Here is an 11,596-nt window from a genome sequence, read left to right as displayed (position 1 = left end):
TCTCCCTTTGGTGAGGTTAGCACCACACCGGCACCTAGACCCTCCTTGAGCTTGGATCCATCAAAGTGCATCTTCCGGTATTCCGAGTCTTTGATCCGGGGCTTGTATTGCATTTCCGCCCAATCGACCAAAAAATCAGCTAAAGCTTGCGATTTGATGGCGTCTCTTCTTTCGTACACCGGAACATACGGTGATATCTGTATTGCCCATTTAGCAATCCTGCCGCTAGCGTCCTTGTTGCACATGATATCAGAGATGGGTGCTTCACTCACCACTTTCATAGGATGTTCCTCAAAGTAGTGCTTAAGCTTGGTGGCGGCCATAAACACGCCATAGGTCATTTTGTGGAAGTGCGGGTAGTTTTGCTTTGAGAGGGAGAGCACCTCGCTCAGGTAGTATACCGGCCTCTGGACGGTTTTTCCTTCCTCTTCTCTTTCTACTACCACAACAACACTCACAACGCGATTGGTTGCTGCTATGTATAGCAACATCGGTTCTCTTTCCAACGGCGAAGCCAATATTGGCGCGGTAGCTAACATCGTTTTCAGCTCCTTGAACGCTGCATCCGCCTGAGGGGTCCAGACGAATTTATCGGATTTCCTCATTAGAGCATATAGCGGCAAGGCCTTTTCTCCTAACTGCATTATGAGCCGAGCTTAGCGATGCTAAGCTTCGGTGAACTTTTGTATGTCCTTCGGATCCTGCGGTATTGTCATTCTCTCAATTTCCCGGATCTTTACCGGATTGACCTCAATGCCTCGGCTTGAGACGAGGAAACCCAGCAGCTTGCCGGCGGGGACACCGAAAGTACATTTTGCCGGATTGAGTTTCATCAGGAACCTTCTTAGGTTATCGAACGTTTGCGGGATATCATCAATTAGGGTATCTTTTACCTTAGTTTTTATCACGATGTCATCCACATACACCTGCACATTCTTTCCGATTTGATCAAACAAGCATTTTTGCATACGGCGCTGGTACGTTGCACCGGCGTTGCGCAAACCAAAAGGCATAGTGATATAGCGGTAAGCCCGTGCGGGGTAATGAACGCGGTTTTTATTTGATCTTCCTTTTTCAAGGGGATTTGGTGGAAACCGGAGTACGCATCCGGGAAAGACAACAACTCACACCCAGCAGTGGAATCAATCACTTGATCGATCCGCGGTAAAGGAAAAGGGTCTCTTGGGCAAGCTTTGTTGAGGTTGGTGTAGTCGATGCACATGCGCCACACCTTCGGAGCTTTTGCCTCCAGGTTCTCGTCCTTCTTCTTTTCGACCATCACCGGATTGGCCAGCCATTCGGTATGCGTGACCTCCACGATGAAACCGGCAACTAGCATCTTCGTCACCTCTTCTCCAATGATCTTCCTCCTATCTTCAGCGAACCGGCGCAATGGTTGTCGCACCGGCTTGGCATCCTTCCGAACGTTTAGAGAGTGCTCGGCCAACTCCCTCGGAACACCTACCAAGTCATCGGTAGACCGAGGCAAAGATATTCCGATTCTCACGGAGGAAGGCGACGAGCGCGCTTTCCTATGCCTCACGAGGCACCGTACGACCGGTACGCTCGGGAAAGCCGGGTCCGTCACGATGTCCTTTGTTTCTTTTGTTGGTTTGAGCGCCGGAGCGCTCGGACTTGCACTCATTGCGGCTAAGCTCAAGCTGCGAGGCTGAGCCGGCGCAAGCTGCGGTTTGCATCCTTCTTTTTCCTCTGCGATCACCGGCGATTCCGCTAGGTTCGATCCGGCGAGATGCTTGTTTCCGGTGAGATCTTGTAGTTTCCCACCACGGTCGAGAGGTCCACGAGGTGCCGGCATCTTCATCTTGAGATACGCCGTGTGGGTCGAGGCCATGAAGGCCGCCGGTGCTTGGTCTCCCCAGCAAAGCATGGTACGGACTATCTAAGTCCACCACCTCAAACTCCAGGTTCTCAACCCGACAATTGTCACGTCCTCCAAACGACACATCCACCCGGACTTTTCCAACCGGTGCGCAGGACAAACCTGGAACGATTCCATGGAACGTCGTGTGCGTTGGTGAAGCATGTTTTACGTTATGCCCAGGCGTATGCATGGTGTGCTTGTACATTATGTTTATGCTGCTCCCATTGTCTATCAGCACCTTGCTGAACTTGACGCGAGTCGTGGGCCCCTTCATGATTGGGTCCACCACGAGAGCGTAGCCACCCGGGTTCGGCATGATTTTAGGGTGATCCCGGTATGACCATGAGAGTTCTGCTCTGACCACGGCATGTATTTTGGCACTGCCGGCATCACTGCGTTCACCTCCATGGAACGACGGCGCAGGCTTTGCTTGTCTGTCGGCTCGGTTACGAACACGACACGGACACACATCGGGGTCCTTATAAACGTTCCGGCCCAAGGGTGTCGGTGGAGGTGGTTGGCCGTAGCCTTCTCCCACCTGATTGACTTGCTTGATACTGCTTTGTTTTGCTGAGGGTGTACCGGTAAGGCGTTTGCCCCGGTAGCGGTGGTGGTGGTGGTAGGCTGCTGCTTGCCGCGGCATGTCCGGTGGTGGCATCATTGCATTGCCTCCTTGCCCTTGGGTGTCTTTACCGCCCCTTTTGCATCAAGTACTTGGTCCAGGTACAATCTTTTGTCAAGTGGTTCGACGGGTGAGCCGGATTCGGCGTGTGCCACCGGCAAAGGTTGATCCATGGCGGCTTCCATGGTGTATTTTGCGGGTTCTTGCCGAGTTCTTTTTCGGCCCCGGGGTTTCTTTTCGACCCATTGTTTCTTAGGACCAGCCCATGGTTGCGATCCGGTTCTTTGCCTCCGGCTGCCGGCGGCATCGAGTTTTCTGCCTGCACGGCAGCAACTTGCTGCGAGCCATACCTTCGATCCGGGAAATCTTCCCTCCTTTTGTTGTTCCGGTTGTCCTGATGCTGCGCTGTTGAGGCGGGTTTGATTGTTCCGGCTCGGCTTGTATCGCCGGTTGCATTGGGTCTCCCAACGCATGGTTATCCGCCACACGCATCATCTCCGCCAACGTTGTTGGCATGTTCCTCTGCAGCCTTTGCCACAAAGGCGAACCTCGCGCCGGCATCCTTGGCTAAACCAAGCGATGGCCTGTGCCTCTATCACTCCTTCACAAGAATTTCTGGTGGAGTTCCACCGGGTCAGGTAATCCCGATCTGTTTCTTGCGGGCGCTGCACGCACAAAGCGAGCTGCTGAGGCCTGTTTGGCCTTCCGCAGAGTGCTTCTTGAAGTTACTCACAAAGCTTCCTCAAAATCCAACCAGCCATTTATGCTTCCTTCGGCAAGTTGTTCAGCCAGATTCTTGCCGGTCCTACTAGGAACGTCGGCACAATTCTCACGGCCCAACGCCGGTTTCCTCCTCCGGCTATGACTCCTCCGCCACCGACAACGTATACCGCGGTCACGTAATCCGCGAGCCGGTCTTCGGCTTAGTGGTGCCATCGTATGTTTTGGTGTCACGGGGCAAGCGAAAGTTGCGGGCCGGGTGGTGGTTCTTTCATGATCCTTGGGCCAAAGCACTTTGGACCCGGAGGACCCTCTGCCTCAATCATTTCCGGACGGGTATACTGCGTCCAGACGGTGCCTCGCATCCCGTTCCGGCAAGTTTCTTTCTCCCAACCGCTCTCCCAAGAGGTTTCCCGGTGAGCGGTGAGTCTTGTTGAATCAGCTTCATCGTAATGTTACTGGTGCCGCGGCCCTTGCCTGCCGGTACCTTGGTGGAGGCATTTCCTCCTCATCGTATGCTGCCCTTGCGGCGGGATAGTTTTGCCCGGTTTCGTGTCTACGGCATGATTGTTTCCGGCATAGCCTTCCTTGGCGTAGCCTCGCTCTGCCCCTTGGCTTTTTCTACCGGCATCGTGTTGCCCGGCTTGTTGTTTACCGGCAAGGACCGGATCGTACACAGTCATCTGCCGTGCGTTCACTTCTTTTTCTTTTCTCCTGTCCGGATGGGGGGACGAGGCCCGCCCATGGGACTTGCTTCCGGCATTCCTTGTTGAACGCGCGGATTTCGAGGCTATAGCCTTGTTCAGCTAGCCTGACTGCTCGGCGTTCTGCTGCTCTACGGTATCTAGCAGCTCTCGACACGCTCTTGTTGCTTTGCCAGAGCCTCTCCGGTAAGCGAGTCACACAGATCTACAGCAGCCTTGGCAGCTTTTATGGTTTTATCCGGACTGTTGTACTTAGGTTTCTCTACAATGCTAGCAGACGCAGAGGCACTCTTGCCGGTAAGAACTTCCTTACGCAAATCCTGATCTAGATTGCGAGCCTTAAGCCGGTTTTCCGGTATCCTAGCAGCATGAGCGCTAACAGAAGCAAAGCCATGGGCAGCGTTATACTCACGTACGGTTAGGTTCAGCTCGCGGCTGCGCCCGACGACGTCCTTGCCGCTCTCGAGTATCTTCGGCGCTGCGCCTCCGGCTCCGCCCGAGCCGTTGCCGGGTCGATGTTACTGCGCGATGGGCGTTGCCGGCGCGTTCATCGCCGCTTGGAGAGGTGTTGCCGGTGGTGCGGAAGACGCTCCCGGCGCGCCGTGTCGCGCTCCGGCGGTGGCTTGGCCGCACGGGTCGCGGCCGCGCATGACCCGGCGACTTCGTCCGCGGCCTCCTTGCCCGCGCCGGCTACGCCGGCCATCATCACCTCGACGCTGCCGGCGGCGCGGCCTGCACAGAGCCACCTTGGCGGGTCCGGTGCCACCGGCACCGCGAGCGGCGGCGCACGGGGACGGTGCCGAAGTAGACGCGCGGTGGCTGCCGAACTCGATGATGCGGCCGTTCTTGGGGAAGATGCCGCCGTTGGCGAAGCAGCCCGCGTTGTCGTTGATGAAGTCGATGGAGTAGAAGCTCTGGACGACGCGGACACTTGTCCGCTCGCCGGCGAACTCGAGGAGGCCCGCCCGAATATGTATTCCGGCATGCGCCACTTCATGCCCCACGGTGGGCGCCAGCTGTCGTCGTGGTGAACGGACGGATGCCATAGGATGGCTTAGAGTTGGGGCCGAATGGACGCAAGAGGATTCGGGGGAGGGTTTGTGATTAGACGGGATGAACTTCCGGATGGTTTCCTCAAGAACTTAGCCAAGGCTAGAGGTTGAAGAAGAAAGACATAAGGAAGAACTCGCTCTAGATCATCTACCTTTATTGATCTCAACAAGGCTACAAGTTTCTCAGTACAAGCTCTTCGTGTTCATGCGCGTGTGTCGTAAGAAGGGCTGCCCCCTCTCCTTATATAGGGGAGAGGGTGGCTTACGATGGCAAGAAACCCTAATGGCATCTTTGACTAGACAAACTACTTTACAAAGCTACTTTAATCATAGAAGACACCGGAGTCCTCTTTAATCGGAGATGTGACGTCCTCCGGCTTCTTTCGACCGTCATCCTTCTCTTTATCGTCGAGCCCTTCGATCTAAAGTTACTTTGCTTAGCTCATCTTTGTCTTCTAGCTCTGGAGAGAATCTTTGACCTGATCCTGCCGACACGCTTCCGTTCTTCCGGTAATCCGGTATCTTCTTACCGGTTCCGGCATACCCCTCTTGGGGATACCGGCTTAGCTCCACTTAGCTAAGTTCTTATCTTTAAGTTTCGGTACGAACACTAAACCGGTATCTTGATGGCTCAAACCATCCGGTTTGGCATGCCTTTGGCATACCGGGGGTCATCCCCCCAACATTTAATAACATCACTAGAGTAGCACACAGATAAATTGTGATACAAAACACATTGCATTCATAAAGAGATATAAATAAGCACTTCACTATGCCATTCATAACAGTGAATAAGTATCCGTGAAATATAGCCTAAGAGACCCACACGGTGCACACTCTGTCACCTTTACACACGTGGGACAAGGAGTCTCCGTGAGATCACATAAGTAAAACCCACTTGACTAGCATAATGACATCTAGATTACAAGCATCATCATGTGAATCTCAATCATGTAAGGCAGCTCATGAGATCATTGTATTCAAGTACATAGGGAGAGAGATGAACCACATAGCTACCGGTACAGCCCTTAGCCTCGATGGAGAACTACTCCCTCCTCATGGGAGACAGCGGCGTTGATGAAGATGGCGGTGGTGTCGATGGAGGAGCCTTCCGGGGCACTTCCCCGTCCCGGCGGCGTGCCGCAACGGAGACTCCTGTCCCCCGAATCTTGGCTTCGCGATGGCGGCGGCTCTGGAAGGTTTCTCGTACCGTGGCTTTTCCGTATCGAAGATTTAGGTCGAGGACCTTTAAATAGGCGAAGAGGCGGAGTCGGAGGGCTGACGGGGCAGCCACACAGTAGGGTGGGGTGACCACCCTCTAGGCCGCGCCGGCTTGTGGGGAGGTGGCCCTGGGGCTCCTCTGGCCTGGCCCTTCTGGCTCCATGTGTCTTCCGGCGAAATAGAATTTTCGTGATTTTTCTGGATTTTTCCGAGCACTTTGGTTTTTGGGCCTTTTCTGCAATAAACAGACATAATAAACAGAAACTGGCACTGAGGCATCTTCTTAATAGGTTAGTCCAATAAATGCCATAATATGATATAAAGTGCATATAAAACATGTAAGTATTGTCATAAAAGTAGCATGGAACATAAGAAATTATAGATACGTTTGGGACGTATCAAGCATCCCCAAGCTTAGTTCCTACTCGCCCTCGAGTAGGTAAACGATAACAAAGATAATTTCTTAAGTGACATGCTATCATAATCTTGATCAATACTATTGTAAAGCATATGAGATGAATGAAGTGATTCAAAGCAATGGTAAAGACAATGAGTAAACAACTGAACCATATAGCAAAGACTTTTCATGAATAATACTTTCAAGACAAGCATCAATAAGACTTGCATAAGAGTTAACTCATAAAGCAATAAATTCTTAGTAAAAGGCATTGAAGCAACACAAAGGATGATTAAGTTTCAGCAATTTCTTTCAACTTGTAACATATATATCTCATGGATAATTGTCAACACAAAGTAATATAACAAGTGCAATAGGTAAACATGTAAGAATCAATGCACACAGTTGATACAAGTGTTTGCTTCTAAGATAGAAAGAATAGGTAAACTGAATCAACAATAAAGTAGAAGATTGTCCCTTCGCAGAGGGAAGCATGGATTAAATCATGTGCTAGAGCTTTTTAAGTTTTGAAATCATATAGAGAGCATAAAAGTAAAGTTTTGAGAGGTGTTTGTTGTTGTCAACGAATGGTAATGGGCACTCTAACCCCCTTGCCAAACAGACTTTCAAGAGCGGCTCCCATGAAGGACGTTATCTCTACCAGCAAGGTAGATCATCCCTCTTCTCTTTTGTTTACACATGTACTTTAGTTTTATTTATGGTTGACACTCCTCCCAACCTTTTGCTTACACAAGCCATGGCTAACCGAATCCTCGGGTGCCTTCCAACATTCACATACCATGAAGGAGTGTCTATTTGAAAAATTAAGTTGCTTACTGATGAATCAGAGCAAAACATGTGAAGAGAATTATTAATGAAAGTTAATTAATTGGGGTGGGAACCCCGCGCCACACTCTTTTGCAAAATTATTGGATAAGCGGATGAAGCCACTAGTCCATTGGTGAAAGCTGCCCAACAAGATTGAAAGATAAAACACCACATACTTCCTCATGAGCTATAAAACATTGACACAAATAAGGAGTAATAAAGTTTTGAATTGTTTAAAGGTAGCACATGAAGTAATTTACTTTGGAATGGCGGAGAAATACCATGTGGTAGGTAGGTATGGTGGACACAAATGGCATAGTTTTTGGCTCAAGGATTTGGATGCACGAGAAGAATTCCTCTCAATACAAGTCTAGGCTAGCAAGGTTGTTTGAAGCAAACTCAAGTATGAAACGGTGCACAAGACTCACATATGAACATATTGCAAGCATTATAAGACTTTACATCGTCTCCTTGTTGTTCAAACACCTCAACCAAAAAATATCTAGACTCTAGAGACCAATCATGCAAACCAAATTTTAACAAGCTCTATGTAGTTATTCATTAATGGGTACAAGGTACATGATGCAAGAGCTTAAACATGATATATATGAGCACAACAATTGCCAAGTATCAAATTATTCAAGACATTATACCAATTACCACATGCAACATTTCCCATTTCCAACCATATAACAATTAACGAAGTAGTTTCAACCTTCGCCATGAACATTAAAGATAAAGCGAAGAATACATGTGTTCATATGAACCAGCGGAGCGTGTCTCTCTCCCACACAAGCATTTATTCAGAGAATAAAAAATAACAAAACAAAAATAAAACACACAGACGCTCCAAGTAAAGTACATAAGATGTGACCGAATAAAAATATAGTTTCAAGAGAAGAAACCTGATAATTTGTCGATGAAGAAGGGGATGCCTTGGGCATCCTCAAGCTTAGATGCTTGAGTCTTCTTGAAATATGCAGGTATGAACCACGGGGGCATCCCCAATCTTAGACATTTCACTCTTCTTGATCATATTGTATCATCCTCCTCTCTTGACCCTTGAAAACTTCCTCCACACCAAACTCGAAACAAACTCATTAGAGGGTTAGTGCATAATTAAAAATTCACATTTTCAGAGGTGACACAATCATTCTTAACACTTCTGGACATTGCTCAAAGCTACTGGAAGGTAATGGAACAAAGAAATCCATCCAACACCAGCGAAAGAGGCAATGCGAAATAAAAGGCAGAATCTGTCAAAACAGAACAGTCCGTAAAGACGAATTTTAAAGAGGCACCAGACTTGCTCAGATGAAAATGCCCAAATTGAATGAAAGTTGCGTACATATCTGAGGATCACGCACGTAAATTGGCAGATTTTTCTGAGTTACCTACAGAGAATCATACCCAAATTCGTGACAGACAGAAATCTGTTTCTGCGCAGTAATCCAAATCTAGTATCAACCTTACTATCAAAGACTTTACTTGGCACAACAAATGCAATAAAATAAGATAAGGAGAGGTTGCTACAGTAGTAACAACTTTCAAGACTCAAATATAAAATAAAAGTACTGTAGTAAAATAAACACATGGGTTATCTCCCAAGAAGTGCTTTCTTTATAGCCATTAAGATGAGCTCAGCAGTTTTAATGATGCACTCCCAAGAAATAAGAGTTGAAGCAAAAGAGAGCATCAAGAAGCAAATTCAAAACACATTTAAGTCTAACCCACTTCCTATAAAAAGGAATCTTATAAATAAACAAGTCATGTAGGCATAATTCAACAAACATAGGAAAACTAGACAAGCGCAACTTCAAGATTTTCAGCATAAAGAGGGGAAACTTAATATTATTAAGATGCATACAACCATGTTTCCCTCTCTCATAATAACTTTCAGTGGCATCATGAACAAATTCAACAATGTAACTATCACAAAAAGCATTCTTATTCACATGCATAAAAGTATCATTACTCTCCACATAAGCATAATCAATTTTATTAGTTGTAGTGGGAGCAAATTCAACAAAGTAGCTATCATTATTATTCTCTTCATCAAATATAGGAGGTATAGTATCATCATAATTAAATTTATCCTCCATAGTAAGTGACACCAAAATACCACTATCATTATAATCATCATAAATAGGAGGCAAAGTATCATCAAAGAAAATTTTCTCCTCAATGCTTGGGGGACTAAAAATATCATGCTCATCAAAACCAGCTTCCCCAAGCTTAGAACTTTCTATATCGTTATCAACAATGGTGTTCAAAGCGTTCATACTAATATTACTACTAGCATGCAAATAAGATTCCATAGGTTTTTTAATTTTCGCATTAAACCATTCATGTCTTAACTCAGGAAATAGAATAAGAAGCTCATTGTTGTCCATTATGCCTTACTAGTGTAAACAAGAAACAAAAAGATGCAATTGCAGGATCTAAAGGAAATAGCTTCGAACACTCACACAATGGCAACAGAAAAGTACTTAGTTACCCGGGACCAGAGTATGAGTGCCTTTTACCTTTCCTCCCTACAGCAGCGCGCCGAGAAAAGTGCTTGATGTCTACGGGTGCTTCTATTCTTGTAGAGCTAAGTGTTGGGCCTCCAAGAGCAGAGGTTTGTAGAACAACGAGCAAGTTTCCTTAAGTGGATCACCCAAGGTTTATCGAACTTAGGGAGGAAGAGGTCAAAGATATCCCTCTCAAGCAACCCTGCGATCACAATGCAAGAAGTCTCTTGTGTCCCCAACACACCTAATACACTTGTCAGATGTATAGGTGCACTAGTTCGGTGAAGAGATAGTGAAATACAAGTAATATGGATGTATATGAGTGGTAATAACAATCTGAATAAAATATGGCAGCGAGTAAACATGTAACAGAACAGTAAATAAACGGAGTTTCGATGCTTAGAAACAAGGCCTAGGGATCATACTTTTACTAGTGGACACTCTCAACTTTGATCACATAATAAAACCACTCTACACTCTCTTGTTGGACGATGAACACCACTAATTGCGTAGGGCTACAAGAGCACCTCAATGCCGGAGTTAACAAGCTCCACAACATTCGATATTCATATTTAAATAACCTTAGAGTGCATGATAGATCATTGCAATTACACCAAGTACTAACATAGCATGCACACTGTCACCGACAGACTATGAAAGGGGGAATAGATTGCATCAATACCATCATAGCAATAATTAACTTCATAATCTACAAGAGATTACAATCATAACCTATGCCAAGTACTACATGATGCACACACTGTCACCTTTACACCATGGAGGAGGAATAGAGTACTTTAATAACATCACTAGAGTAACACATAGATGAATAGTGATACAAAACTCATATTTATCTCAATCATGTAAGGCAGCTCATGAGATCATTGTATTGAAGTACATAGGAGAGAGATTAACCACATAGCTACCGGTACAGCCCTTAGCCTCGATGGAGAACTACTCCCTCCTCATGGGAGACAGCAGCGTTGATGAAGATGGCGGTGGTGTCGATGGAGGAGCCTTCCGGGCACTTCCCCGTCTCGGCGGCGTGCCGGAACAGAGACTCCTGTCCCCCAGATCTTGGCTTCGCGATGGCGGCGGCTCTGGAAGGTTTCTCGTACCATGGCTTTTCCGTATCGAAGATTTAGGTCGAGGACCTTTAAATAGGCGAAGAGGCGGAGTCGGAGGGCTGACGGGGCAGCCACACAGTAGGGTGGGGTGACCACCCTCCAGGCCGCTCCGGTTTGTGGGGAGGAGGCCCTGGGCCTCCTCTGGCCTGGCCCTTCTGGCTCCGTGAGTCTTCCAGCGAAATAGAATTTGCGTGATTTTTCTGGATTTTTCCGAGCACTTTGGTTTTTGGGCCTTTTCTGCAATAAACAGACATAATAAACAGAACCGGCACCGTGGCATCTTGTTAATAGGTTAGTCCAATAAATGCCATAATATGATATAAAGTGCATATAAAACATGTGAGTATTGTCATAAAAGTAGCATGGAACATAAGAAATTATTGATACGTTTGGGACGTATCAGTACTACCGCTCTGAGTTCGAATCCCCACAGAACTTGTCCACGTGGACACATAGCGGTACTACCGCTCGCGGTACCGCTTGAGGTACCGCAATAGGGTCCAGACCTTACTGGATCCAAAGCGGTACCG

The sequence above is a fragment of the Lolium rigidum genome, chromosome 3, assembly GCF_022539505.1.
Source record: "Lolium rigidum isolate FL_2022 chromosome 3, APGP_CSIRO_Lrig_0.1, whole genome shotgun sequence".
Taxonomy (NCBI): Eukaryota; Viridiplantae; Streptophyta; class Magnoliopsida; order Poales; family Poaceae; genus Lolium; species Lolium rigidum.
This window is presented reverse-complemented; position numbering follows the sequence as displayed.